The sequence below is a fragment of the Arvicola amphibius genome, chromosome 13 (assembly GCF_903992535.2).
Source record: "Arvicola amphibius chromosome 13, mArvAmp1.2, whole genome shotgun sequence".
Taxonomy (NCBI): Eukaryota; Metazoa; Chordata; class Mammalia; order Rodentia; family Cricetidae; genus Arvicola; species Arvicola amphibius.
Genome location: NC_052059.1, coordinates 56,312,238 through 56,326,784, shown reverse-complemented (window position 1 = coordinate 56,326,784; position 14,547 = coordinate 56,312,238).

Sequence of the window (14,547 nt, the reverse complement as noted above, 5' to 3'; positions counted from 1 at the left end):
TCTCAAAAATTCAGTGGGCATAACTTTGTCATTTTATTTCTGGGTCCTCTGTTCTACTCCATTGCTCTTCCTGTGCATTGTTGTTGAGTCTAGCTTCTAACGTCTGCGCCATCTCTCCAGCCCTCCCGTATACTTTTATGCCAGTACCAGGCTGTCTTCATTGCTATATTTCTTTAAAAAAAATTTATTTTATTATGTGTACAGTGTTCTGTCTGCACGTATGCCTGCAGGCCATAAGAGGGTGCCAGATCTCATAGATGGTTGTGAGCCACTGTGTGGTTGCTGGGAATTGAACTCAGGACCTCTCTCTTGAAGAGCAGTCAATGCTCCTAACCTCTGAGCTGTCTCTCTAGCCCTATTGGTATATTTTTTGAGTATGATTTAAAGTTGGGTATTGTAACACCTCCAGCTGTGTTCCTACTCCTTAGGATTGCTTTAGCTTTTCTTTTTTTAAAAAAATATTTATTTATTTATTATGTATACAGTATTCTGTCTGTGTGTATGCCTGCAGGCCAGGATTAAAGGCGTGCGCCACCACCGCCTGGCAACAAAACCACACGGACCCGGGGTTTGAACTCGGGACCTCACTCGTGCCAGCGCCACGCGCTTAACAGGCTGAGCTATCGCCCAACTCGTTTGGTATATTTTTTGAGTATGATTTAAAGTTGGGTATTGTAACACCTCCAGCTGTGTTTTTACTCCTTAGGATTGCTTTAGCTTTTCATGGTCTATTGTGCTCACATGTACTGTTTTCTTTTAAACCTGTGAAAGATGATATTGGACTTTCGATAGGTATTCCATTAAATATATGAACAAATTTTGGCAGTATAGTCATGCTCACAAGATTAATCCTGCCAATCACAGAACATGAACTGTCTTTCCATCATCCAGTGCAGTGGTTCTCAACCTTCCTGACACTACAACCCTTTAATACAGTTCCTCATGTTGCGGCGATCCCCAACCATAAAATTATTTTCATTGCTTCATTATTACCGTAATTTTGCTACTGTTATGAATCATAGTGTAAATTTCTGTGTAATCCAGTGGTCTTAGGCAACCCTTGAGAAAGGATCCTTCAACCCCTGTTATGAAATATTATTTTAAGGTGTGTATTTGCTTATGCTGTGGAACATTTGTTTAATGGTACAAAGATGCATTACATTTTTTTTTATGTTGCATTTGTTTAAACCCTATGAAGCTGTGCTACCTTGCCTGTCTAAAACATCTGGTTAGTCTAATAAAGAGCTGAATGGTCAATAGCAAGGCAGGAGAAAGGATGGGCGGGGCTGGCAGGCAGAGAGAATAACTAGGAGAAAATATCAAGGAGCAAGAGAACGAGGAGAGGAAGATGCTAGGAACCAGCCACAGAGTAGGAGTTAAAAGCAAGATTACAGAAGTAAGAAAAGGAAAAACGGGAGAATTTAAATGAAGGAAAGCTGGCTAGAAAAAAAAAAAAAACAAGCTAAGACAGGGCATTCATAAGTAATAAAAAGCCTCCATGTGATTTATTTGGTAGCTAGGAAGTAGGCCTCCAAAGGACCAAAGAGCCAAAAGAGCAATAAACAACCAACTACAACCCCCTCCCCAAGGGGTCATGACCTACAAGGTGAGAACCACTGAGCTAGTTATCATCTATGATTTTCTTTTCTAATATCTTGAAATTTTCAGTATAGAGGTCTTTAACATTTGGGGGAGGCAAGTTTCGAGCCAGTGTTTTCTGGGTAGCTTTGCTGTCCTGGAACTTGCTCCACAGACCAGGCTGGCATCGAACTCATAGAGATCCAGCTGCTTCTGCCTCCCAAGTGCTGGGATTGAAGGGGTAAACCACCACCAACGTCTGGCTGAGATCTTTTTGCTTTGGAGCCTGTCCTGGAACTCTTGTAGACCAGGCTGGCCTCGAACTCACAAAGATCCACCTGCCTCTGCCTCCCGAGTGCTGGGATTAAAGGCGTGTGCCACCACTGCCCGGCCCTGATTGAGATCTTTAACTTCTTTGGTTAGATATGTTTCTAAATACTTATTTTAGAGAGTCTTAGGGAATGTATTATTTTTCCTAATTTCTCTGAGAGCATACTGTTGGTATAATGAAGGCTACTTTTCTTTCTTTTTCTTTTTTCCCGTTATACCACAAGAGGGCGCCAGAGTCAGGCCACACGGCCGTGAGCCACTATGTGGCTGCCGGAAATCAAACTCGGGACCTCTGGATACGCAGGCAGGGCTCTTCACCGCTAAGCCATCTCTCGTGAAGGCTACTTTTCTAATGAGAGACAGAAAGGGAGTGGATCTGAGTGGGAAGGGAGGTGGGGAGGAACCGAAAGGAGTAGAGGGAGGGGAAGCTGTAATCAGGCTATATTGTATGAAAAAATATGCTATATTTTTTCTTTTTAAAAATGTATTTATTTTTATTTTATACACATTGGTATTTTTTTTAAATATTTATTTATTTATTACATATACAGTGTTCTGCTTACATGTATTCTTGCAGGCCAGAAGAGGGCACCAGATCTCATTGCAGATGGTTGTGAGCCACCATGTGGTTGCTGGGAATTGAACTCAGGACCTTTGGAAGAGCAGGCAATGCTCTTAACCACTGAGCCATCTCTCCAGCCCGCACATTGGTATTTTGCTAGGTCCCTGGAAGAACAATCAGTGATCTTAACACCGAGCCATCTCTCCAACCCCCTCTATTTTCAATATAAAAGGGAAAAATTAAAATGTTAGAAAAATAACTTTTTTAAAAAAGTGGGCAGTTTAAAAAGAAGCAGGGCTACACAGAGAAACCCTGTCTTGAAACAAAACAAAACAAAACAAAACAAAACAAAAGTGGTCTTTTCATTTCACTTGATTTAACTAAGAAAAAAAAAGTCTGTCATAGATGTGCCCAGCTGCTTGGCTTTTAGTTAATTCCAGATGTAGCCAAGTTGACAATTAAGAACAGCCGTCATACACCCAATTTTATCATCTTTCTTTCATTAAAAAAAAAAAAACCTAAACAAACAAAAAAGAAACACACACACAATCCACAGAAATGGGTAACAAAATAAACAAGCAAAAGACCAATAAGACAAAAAAAAAACGCCTAGACAAAAACAACAACAACAAAAAACCTACGAGAAAACTACTGAGCTTGTTTAGTGTTGACAAGCTACTGCTCAGCATGGGGCCTACCCCTGAGTCTGATTTATATACCCAGCAGACCTCCTTTGGAGAAAACTGATTTTTCTTTTGCAAGTGGCTGTCAACTGGAGACAACTTCCTGATGAGGGATGAGAACGTGCCTTTACTTTCCCCTCTCAGTGCTGGGACCCTGTCTTTCTGCATTTGATTTACGGCATTATTTAGCCCCAGCAATTCTGTTTAGTTTTGCCTGGATGGCTTGTCTATTGGTGAGAGTGGGGTATCGAAGTCCCCCACTACCACTATGTGACACGTGATTTGCACTGTAATGGTGTTTCTTTTATGAACTTGGTTGCGCTTATGTTTGGTGAGTAAATATTTAGAATTGTGATATCCTCTTAGTGAAATTTCCCATTACTAGATATGTAGTGTTCTTCCCTGTCTCTCCTGAACTTTAGTTTGAAGTTCATTTTGCCTCTTGGATCCACTTGTTTGGAACACACCATCCCTTTCTTTTATTTATTTATTTATTTATTTATTTATTTATTTATTTATTATACAACATCTGTCTGTGTGTATGGCTGCAGGCCAGAAGAGGGCACCAGACCTCATTACAGATGGTTGTGAGCCACCATGTGGTTGCTGGGAATTGAACTCAGGACCTTTGGAAGAGCAGTCAGTGCTCTTAACCTCTGAGCCATCTCTCCAGCCCCCCACACCATCCTTTTCCATCCTTAGTGATGTGTGTTCTTTAGACACAGCAGAATGATGGATCCTGCTTTTTTTCTTTCCAAATCCAATCTGTTAGTCTATGCCTTTTTCTTGGGAAATTGAGACCATTAATATTTAGAGTTATCAATGAGCAGTGTTTATTGATTCCTGCTATTTTGCTGTTATGGTGTGGGTTTTTTCCCTCTGATTGACTGGTCTAGGATTATTTATTCCTTGTGTCTCCTTGGGCATAGTTAACCTCTTGAGATTTAGTTTTCCTTCTAGTGTCCTTGTGGAACTGGATTGATAGATAGAAATTGCTTAAATTTGGTTTTATTGTGGAATATTTTTCTTTCTCGTTAGTTGTGATAGTTTTTCTGGGTATTCAAATCTGGGCTGGCATCTCTGGTCTTTCAGAGTTTGTACAAGGTCTGTCCAGACCCTCCTGGCTTCCAGAGTCTTCAGTGAGAAGTCAGGTGTTATTCCAATGGGCCTGCCTTTATATGTTAATTGTCTTCTTCCCTTGGAACTTTTAATATCCTTTCTTTGTTCTGTACATTTAGTGTATATTATTTGTCATGGAGAATTACTTTTCTTATTCGGTCTATTTGGTATTCTGTATGTTTGTCAAATAGACAAACTTGGTAGATGCTTCTTTCTGTAGATTGGGTAAATTTCTTTCTATGACTTTTTTTTTTGGTTTTTCGAGACAGGGTTTCTCTGTAGCTTTGGAGCCTGTCCTGGAACTAGCTCTTGTAGACCAGGCTGGTCTCGAACTCACAGAGATCCGCCTGCCTCTGCCTCCCGAGTGCTGGGATTAAAGGCGTGCGCCACCGCCGCCCGGCTCTATGACTTTTTAAAAATATTTTTCTGTGCCTTTGATCTGTGTTTCTGCTCCTATCATCTATTATCCATAGAGTTGGTCTTTTCATAGCGTCCCAGATTTCCTGGATGTTTTTAGATTTAACGTTTTCCCTAGCTGAGCTATCTATTTCTTCTGTCTTGTCTTCCACACATCTGAAATTCTTCCTTTTTTAAAAAAATTATTTATTTAAAACAATCTTTTCTCATTTTACTTATTTTTTAAAGATGCATTTATTTTATGTATATAGGTGCTCTATCTGTATGTATGACTTTATGCCTGAAGAGGAGGGCATCAGATCCCTCTACAGATGGTTGTGAGCCACCACGTGGGTGCTGGGAATTGAACTCAGGTCCTCTGGAAGAGCAGCCAGTGCTCTTAACCATTGAGCCATCTCTCCAGCCCCCCTCATTTTATATACTAATCCCAGTTCCACTCCCTCCCCTCCTTCCACTCCCTCACCCTGTCCCCCCATCTCCTCCTCAGAGAGGGTAAGGCTTCCCATGGGGAGCCAACAATGTCTGGCACATCACTTTGAGGCAGGACCAGGCCCTCCCCTATATATCTAGGCTGAACAAGGTATCCCTCCTAAGAGAATGGACTCCTAAAAGCCAGTTCAAGCACTAGGGCTACATCCTGGTCCCGCTGCCAGTGGCTGTTTCTGTGGGTGTTCCCATCATGGGTCTTGACTCCTTGACTCCTTTGTTCATATTACTGCTCCTCACTCTCTTCAGCTGGACTCCGGGAACTCCACCCAGTGCTTAGCAGACTGCATCTGCTTCTATCAGTTGCTGGATGAAGGGTCTATGGTGACAGTTAAGGTAGTCATCAATCTGACTACAGGGCAAGGCCAGTTCAGACATCCTCTCCACTGTTGCTTAGGGTCTTAGCTGGGGGCATCCTTGTGGATTCCTGGGAATTTCCCTAGTGTCAGGTTTCTCGCTAGCCCCTTAATGGCTCCCTCAATCGAGATATCTCTTTCCTTGCTCCCCCTCTCTGTCCTTCTCTCATCTCAACTATCCTGTTCCCTCAAGTTCTCTTTCCCTCTTCCCTCCCCTCCTCTCTCACCCTCCCTTCTCTTTCCCCAATCCCCAGCTCCCAATTTTCTCAGGAGACCTTGTCTATTTCCCCTCCATTTTTTTTGAGACATGGTTTCCCTATGTAGCCCTGGCTGGCTGTCCTGGAACTCACTCTGTAGACCAGGCTGGCTTTGAACTCACAGAGACCTGCCTGCCTCTGCTCCCCTCTGCCTCCTGAATGCTGGGATTAAAGGCACCACCACACCTGACTTCTCCCACATCTTGTAAAGTGTTGGTGAAATTATTTTGTTTACTTTGTAAAATCTTTATTTGCAGTTTTATTTGTTTCAGTTTTCTGTAGTGATTCTATCTCTTTCTTAAATTCAACTTTCCTGTTTTGAATTGTTTTATTTCGTCCAATGGTTTGCATTTATGCCACCAAAACATTCACATCCTCTTAAGGTCCTCGAACGTACTCGTGGCTGCTATTTGGAAGTTCTTGTCTTGTGTTTCAGCTCTATTGCATTTCTTAGGGCCTGCTGGCCTAGGGCTACTGGCTTCTGGTGAAGGCATAGTGTCTTGACTGTTCTTGGGCATCCAGACTTATAGCTGAAGTGTTTCTGGTGTCAATATCTGGTGGTGTCTTTGTTGGGTGGGTGTTCCATTCTTTCGTTGCTGTTCCCCTCTGGATCCTAACCATTGTGCTGGCTGTGGGCCTCTGAGGGTTGGTGGGCGACAGAGAGGAATGTAGACGGCCTAGGAGGAAAGGAAAAGAGCTGAGATCTGTAGGAAATGCAGGTGGAGTGGGAGGAGAGGCTCCTGCAAGCGGGCTACTCCAGGACCAAGAGCAAGTCTGGACAGAGCCTAATGGAGACGGCAGAAGTTACCTACCGAGTCCCAGCCTGCTGGAGCCCCAAGGTCCCGGTAGAAAGTGTTTCTGGAGATGGCAGCTGACACAGAGGGATGGAAATGGGTTAGAAGGAAAGGCTGAACTGGGTCCCAACCAAAAGGTAGAGTTCCCAGGAAATGGAGGTAGGATGGGAGAACAGGCTTCTCCAAGCACACTGCTACCCAACTGAGAGTGGTTCTGGAGAGGCCATAGTGGAAGACCAGAAGAATTCATAGCTGGATTCCTGAATTTGGTCTGCCTGGATACTGGTGTTCTGGCAGACTTATGTGAGAGTCTAATCACCTGTCAAATGGAAGTAGAAAATGAAAGTGTGTGGACCCCAACTGTTGCTTTAGTCTGAAGTGCAGGTTTTGCAACCACATAAACAGTACTCTAGCAGACTGTGAGCAGGGGCTCCTCAACAGGCAAGACAAAAGTACTGTTTGGAAACAGCATCTAGTTGGGCGGTGGTGGCACACTGGGAGGCAGAGGCAGGTGGATCTCCGTGAGTTTGAGGCCGGCTTGGTCTATAGAGTGAGTTTCAGGACAGCTAAGGCTGTAGCAGAAACCTTGTCTGAAAAAAAAAAGAAAGAAAAAGGAAAAGAAAAATAGAAAAAGGAAGAAAGAGAAGGAAGGAAAGAGGAGAAAGAAAGGTGTCTAGAAGAAGTTATAATCAAATCCCCATAATAAATCCTCTGTATTTACTCATTTACTTTCAACTCTTTTATGTTTGTTTGTTTTTGAGACAGGTTTTCTCTCCATGGCTGCCTGGAACTCACTTTGTAGACCAGGCTGGCCTCCAACTCAGATCCATCTGCCTCTGACTCCCAAGAGCTATTGGCCTTTGAGATAGGATCTCACACTGTAGCCCAGGTTGGCCAGGAACGCTGTAATCCCGGGCTGCTCTTGAACTTGCAATGATCCCCTGCCTCTGCTTTCTGAGCACCGAGACTGCAGGTGTGAGCCACAAGTTCCACTAAAGCCCGCCATTTCTTCTAACTGCCATATGCTCATGAACATGTCTGAAAAGGAAAAGGAAGCTACAGTACTAAGTGGAACCATCTTGGCAGTCTGAATTATTCGGCCCGAAGCCAGTTTTCAAACCTGACGCTTCTGCCTCGTCACATAGCCTTGGCCACCAGGTGGCTCCCACTCGCAGCGATGTCTAGAAGGATCCAGGCAGGAAGCTGATTTCCTGGTCCAAGTCGCTAGAACTCAAGAAGCCCCCCCCCCCCCCACTTCCCACCCTGGCTCTCTTCCCCAGAAGAAAAAGAGCTGACTGAATAAGGAAGATGAAGGCCAGGAAAAGGGAAGTTAAAACAGAGTGCAGTACGCCTGGGAAGATGGCTTAGTAAGTTCCCGATGCACAAGCATAAGCACCTCAGTTTGGGTCCCTGCATCCATGTAAAAAGCCAGGCAGCTTGGCATGTGCCTATGGTCCCGGCACTTGATGGGGGATGGGTAGAGACAGAAGGATCCCCACAGTTTGCTGCTTGCCAGACTCGGTGAGGGACCCTGACTCCAAACCTCAAATGGAGAGCGACTGAGGACATAGGCACTCACAAACGACAAGTGGAGATTCTGGTTTGCTTGATACTTTAAGGAAGAATAGATGGGGAAGAAAGGGCAGGGGGATCTCTGTGGGATCACTGCCAGCTTGGTCTACACAGCAGCCTCCAGGCCAGCCAGAGCTAGCAGTGAGACACAATGTCAACAAAACAAAACAAAGAAGGAAGGAAGGAAGCAAGGAAGGAAGCAAGGAAGGAAGCAAGGAAGGAAGCAAGGAAGGAAAAAATAGGTAGAGACAGGTGTGGTGGTGCACACTTAGGAGGCAGAGGTTGGCAAATTTAGTGAGAATTCAAGGCCAGTCTGATTGACATAGTGAGTTTCAGGTCAGAGTAGGACCCTGTCTCAAAACAAATACCAAAGCAACAATATGGAAACAATGACAAAAACATGGAAACGATGATAAAAAAAAGTGGCAAAGGGATACTTATAATCAATTGAGGGCCTAGAAATAAACCTCTGAATCTATAGCCTATTTATTTATTTAAATACTTGAGATGGAACTAGGTTCCTTGAATATGCAATATCCCAGCCTGGTAAATTGATTTTCTGGTTTTTGTTGTTTATGTTTTAGATTTATGTTTATTTTCTGAAGTGTTTTGCCTGTGTGTATGTACAGCACCATATGCATACTTGGTACTCACAGAGGTCAGAAGAGGGCATTGGATCCCCTGGAATGGGAGTGACAGATGGTTATGAGCTGCCATGTGGGTGCTGGGGTCTGAACCCTGGTCCTCTGTAAGACCAGTCAGTGCTTTTCAGCACTGAGCCATCGTTCCAGTCCCACTACTACCCTTTCTTAATTCCCCTTTACTCCCACTTAATCCCCTTCCCCAGAAGATTATTCTTTTCTCATTGAATTGTCTTAGTTTTCAGAAAACCAATACAAGGACTGGGCAGATGCCTCAAAGGTTAGGAACACTTGTTCTTCTAGAGGACCTGGGTTCAGAAAAGCTAGGAATGTAGCTCACTGGTAGACCCCAGGACTGCAAAGAAAACGATTTATCATTAAAAATATTTGTGTTTGAAAAGACACCACTAAGAGCTGAGCACGGTGGAGCACATCTTTGATCCCAGAACTCAGGGGGAAGAGGCCAGCCTGGTCTATGAGTGAGTTCCAGGACAACCAGGGCTACACAGAGAAACCCTGTCTCCAAAAACCAAATAGAAAAATAAAGAAGAGTTTAATAAGAAAGCAGTTATTAAGAGAACCAGCTGCTCTTCTAAAGGACTTGGGTTCAATTCCCTAGCACCCACATGGCAGGTCACAATTCTTGGAGTTTTCCTGTCCTGACTGCCTGCTCCCAAGTAACTGACACAGAGGCTTAATATTAATTATAAATGCTCGGCCAATAGCTCAGGCTTGTTACTAGTTAACTCTTACACTTAACCCACATTTCTTCTTTTATTTTTGTTGGGACAAGGTTTTCTCTGTAGCTTTGGTGCCTGTCCTGGAACTAGCTCTTGTAGACCAGACTGGCCTCGAACTCACAGAGTTCTGCCTCCCGAGTTCTGGGATTAAAGGTGTGCGCCATTGCCGCCCGGCTTAAACCCACATTTCTTATCCATGCTTTGCCACGCAACTCATGACTTGTTATCTCATTTTCAGCTCCCTCTGCAGCTGTCTCCTCTGCTCCGCCCTTCCTCACCCCATTATTCTGTTTGGCTTTCCCACCTAACTTTATCCTGTTCAGCTATTGGCCAGTCAGCTTGTTTATTAAACCAATCATGTATATATATATGATATATATTCAGAGTGTACAGAAGGATTATCCCACAGCACACAACTGTCTGTAACTCCAGTTCCAGAGGATCTGGCACCCTCACACAGACATACATGCAGGTAAAACCCCAATGTACATAAAAAATAAGTCTTTAAAAAAAGGAAATAATAGAGTAAGAAAGAAAAAAGGGAAAGGAAAGATGCTTCAGTGGTCAAGAACACTGGCTGAGCTTCCAGAAGATCAAGGCTCAATTCCCAACACCCACATAGTGGCCCACAACCATCCTTAACTCCAGTCCCAGAAGATTCAATGCCCTCTTCTGACCTCTGCAGTCACTGCACATACATGGTGCACATACATGTAGGCAAAACATCCATATACATACAAAAAGTAATAAAAAAAACACTGAAAATCAAAATGTTCTAGGGATGGTAAATAGTGTTTGGGAATGATATTCCTGCTAAGGCACTTGCTCATGAAATCTATAAACCACCCTCACGACCCACACGAGTAAAATAAAATTTGATTAAAAATAGGTGAAGAATCTGGAGACGTTTTCCCATTAAGGATTCAAAAATAACTAAGAAGCACATGGAAAGTAGCTCAATCCCATTCGTCCTTAGGGTGATGCTAATCAGAACCACAATGAAATACCACAGGATAGGAGGCAGGTAATGAGTCAGTGTGGACGGGAGAACTTGGTGCTGTCCTGCATCCCCGGGGCGATGTAGGCTGGTCCAGTTGCTTTGGGAAAACAATTTGGCAGTGCCTCGGAAGTTAAGCGCAAACTTACCATTTGATCTAGCAATTCCACATTCAGGGCACACCCAAGAGAAATGAAAACATGTCTGACTGTACAAAGCTGCTCCCAACCAGTATTCCTCATAAAAAACCCACAGTGGAAACCATCCAGATTTTATCTATTGAGGACAGAACAAAAAAATGTGGCATATCCAGGTAACAGAATTCTGCCTGGTGCTCCTGGGTAAACCTGGCAAACACTTGCTAAACATCGAAGGAGACTGAACACACTGGGACCCAGTACTTAGGGTTACTGATGGGGTAGTGACTAGAAGAGGCAAATCCATGAAGCCCAAAAGGAGATCACAGCTTCCTGAGGGAAAGGGGGATGATGGCTGAAGGGGCAGGGTTTTTGTGAGAATGATAAAATTATCATTGTGCAGCTACATGCACATGCTAAAACCCACAAAATTATATACTTTTTGTTGTCTTCTTTTGGATGGCCTGTGTATTTAATTTTTTATTTTTTGAGTATGGGTGTTGGCCTGCTTGTGTGTCTGTGTACCATGTGCATGCAGTACTTTTGGAGGCCAGAAGAGGGCGACAGATCCCCTGGAAATGGAGTTGTACCATTATACGCCTCTGTGGATCCAGGGTCCTCTGGAAGAGTGGCCAGTACTTAACTGCTGAGTCATCTCTCTGGCTCCCTGTTTTGTTTTATTGACATAGGATCTTTTGCAGTTCCCCAGGCTAGCTTCAAACTCATTATCTTCCTGCCTCAGCCTCTCAAGTGCTGGAATTACAGATGTGGTAGACCTGGACCCTTTAAATGAGCAAATCTTATGTGATTATATCTTAATAATGCTATTATTATTATTATATGAGGAAAACCTCCAAAATGAAAGTGAAGGAATAAAACACACAAGAAGCACAAAGCTTTTAGAAAGAACTGGAGGGAGCAGAGACAATTCGGAAAGAAGCCCAGATGCAATAACTGCAGAGAGGAGAAGACAGATATTAAAGGTATAAGACAAGAACTAATGGATCAACAAACAAGGATGAGCTCCGGGGAATGAAAAAAAAATGCCTACCCCTCAAAAAGTTTAATAGTCCTGAATGGTCAAGTCATTGGAATCTTCCAGGAAATGGTAGAAAGGGGGACACAGACGGCAAGCTGTGATATTCTGAAATATACATTTGATCTTTATTGTAGCTTGAACGTAAGAGGTCCTGCCCAGGCCCACATGCTCCCCAGCTGGTGGCACTGTTTGGGAAGGTTGTGAAGTCTTTAGGAAGTGGGTCGCTGAGAGTAGGGCTTGAGGTTTTATGGGGATCACTTCCTGTGTACTCTCTCACCCTTTTTATATTTTTAAAATTTATTTTCATTTTATGTGCACTGATGTTTTTTAGGTCCTCTGGAACTGAGATTACAGACAGCTGTGAGCCACCAGGGAATTGAACCCTGGTCCTCTGAAAGAGCAGTGAGTGCTCCTAATCACTGAGCCATCTCTTCAGTCCCCCCCACCCCAATGTAGGGATGCAATGTGACAGTTGCCACCTACCTTCTCTGCCATGATGGATCTTCTGAATCCATGAGCCAAATACACTCTCCTTAGGGGCTTCAGTCACAGCAGTGAGCAGCAGAACTAATACCCGTACTTCCTAAATACAGTTCTAACATAGCGACAACTCCCCAGAACTTGCTCTTGTAGACCAGGCTGGCCTCGAACTCAAGAGATCTACCTGCCTCTGCCTCTTGAGTGCTGGGATTAAAGGCATGCGCCACCACCGCCCAGCTAATTCCTGAAATCTCTAAAGTGATACATGTCATTCTCTATGTGAAGGAGTTGACTCCTGCCTGCCAGCCCCTTGACAGAGAATGGGGACTGGTCAGCTGAAAAACCAAGGTAGGATTAAGGTTGAGACTTTGCAGCCCTGTGAGGGGTACATTGACCTCTGTGGCCAGGATGAAATCAATCATGTTGTCCTGGTTAGTTTTGTTTCTTTGTTTTTAAATCAACTTAAAACAAGTTAGAGTCCTCTGGGAAGAGGAGACTCAATTAAGAAAATGCTTCTATCAGATTGGCCTGTACACAAGTCTGTAGGGCATTTTCTTGATTAATGATTTATTTGGTGAGAGTCCAGCCCTCAAGAAGGTGGTGTTGCCCCTGGGTAGATAGTCCTGAGGTGCGGCGAACCCCCCTGGCCAGCAGGGAAGAACGACCACCGAGTCGAGGATCCTTCTCAAATCACGCTTTATTGGAGCCTCTTGGTTGTAGGGAGAGCAAAAGCGAGGGGCCCGGAGCACTAAACGGCAGCCGCTTATATAGGGAGAGTGGACACGGGTCATGCCTGCGGGAGGTTCTGTCTAGAGCCTTGCCTAATATGGAGTTGTTTACTCGGCGCTGCAGGGGCTCAGCGCCATCTTGTGATGGTGGCCGGCAAATCGGCTCCCTGCACTGAGGTGTAGACAGAGACTGCTAGGTCGTTTTCTGGCCACTCAGACCCGAATAATCACACAGAAACTGTATTAATTATGACACCATTTGGCCTGCTAGCTCAGGCGTTTTATTAACTAGCTCTTACATCTTAAATTAACCCATTTCTATTAATTTGTTTATCACCATGAGGCTGTGACTTACCGGGTAAGGTGTCCTTCTTTTTTGGCAGCTACAAGGTTTCTCCTTGACTCTGCCTAGTCTTTATCTCTGTTCTGATTTCCCACTAGGCTTTACTCTGCTAAGCTGCTGGCCCAAACAGCTTTATTCATCAACCAATAAATGCAACACATATACAGAAGGACATCTCACATCACTGAGGTGTATAAGAAAGTAGTATGAATGCTGGGTGTGATGGCACAAGCCTTTAGTCCCAGTACTTGAGAGGCAGAGGCAAGGGTTATCTCTATGAGTTCAAGGCCAGCCTGGCCTATGCAGAGAGTTTTAAGATCAGTCATAGCTACATTGTTAGACCCTGCTTAAAAAGAAAAAGAAAGCAGGTTGAGCAAGCAATGGAGAGTGAGCCAGTAAGCAGCACTCCTCCGTGGTTTCTGCTTCAGTTCCTGCCTCTAGGCTCCACCCTGAATTCCTTCATGATAGACTAAGACTGTAGGCTACCATAAAGCCTTTCCTTCCCAAGTTGCTTTTGGTCATGTCTTTATTACAGCAAAAGAAATATAGTAAATATGCATGACTATGGAAAGAAATTCTTGTAAATACAAACTCTCAAGGCTAGAGTTTGGGGAGCTTCTAAATGTCGAGTCCTAAAGGGTGGCACCCAGAAAGGCCACAGAAGCCCAGACCCTCCTCCTGTACCCTCCTTAAGTACGTCTTTGTCTGTGGGCTTTGTAATACCCTTTATTTTACTTTTTAAAATGCTTTCTTTATTACTTATTATATGTACAGTATTCTGCCTGCGTGTACACCCGCAGGCCAGAAGAGGGGAATGGATCTCATTACAGATGGTTGTGAGCCACCATGTGGTTGCTGGGAATTGAACTCAGGACCTTTGGAAGAGCAGTCAGTGATCTTAACCTCTGAGCCATCTCTCCAGCCCCTGTAATACCCTTTATAATATACCTGGGTAGCACCACTGAAGCCAAATATAGGTTATGGAACTCCCAATTATTTATTTTAGACTAGGTCCCACTGTGTATCTCCAACTGACCCTGAACTCACAAAGATCCACCCACCTCTACCTCCTAAATACGGGATTAAAGGTATGTGCCAGCAAGCCCAGCATGGGACTCTGATTCAGAGTGCTTAGTCAGGTCAGGTGACATAACACAGGGCTTCTGACTGGCTGAAGTGGAGGCATTCCTGGGGACAGATCCCTCAACCTGTGGGTCCAGGCAGACTAGAAAACTGGCTGCTCTGTGGGGATCCAGGATTGCAGGATTGCTGGAGGGAGACAGCCCTA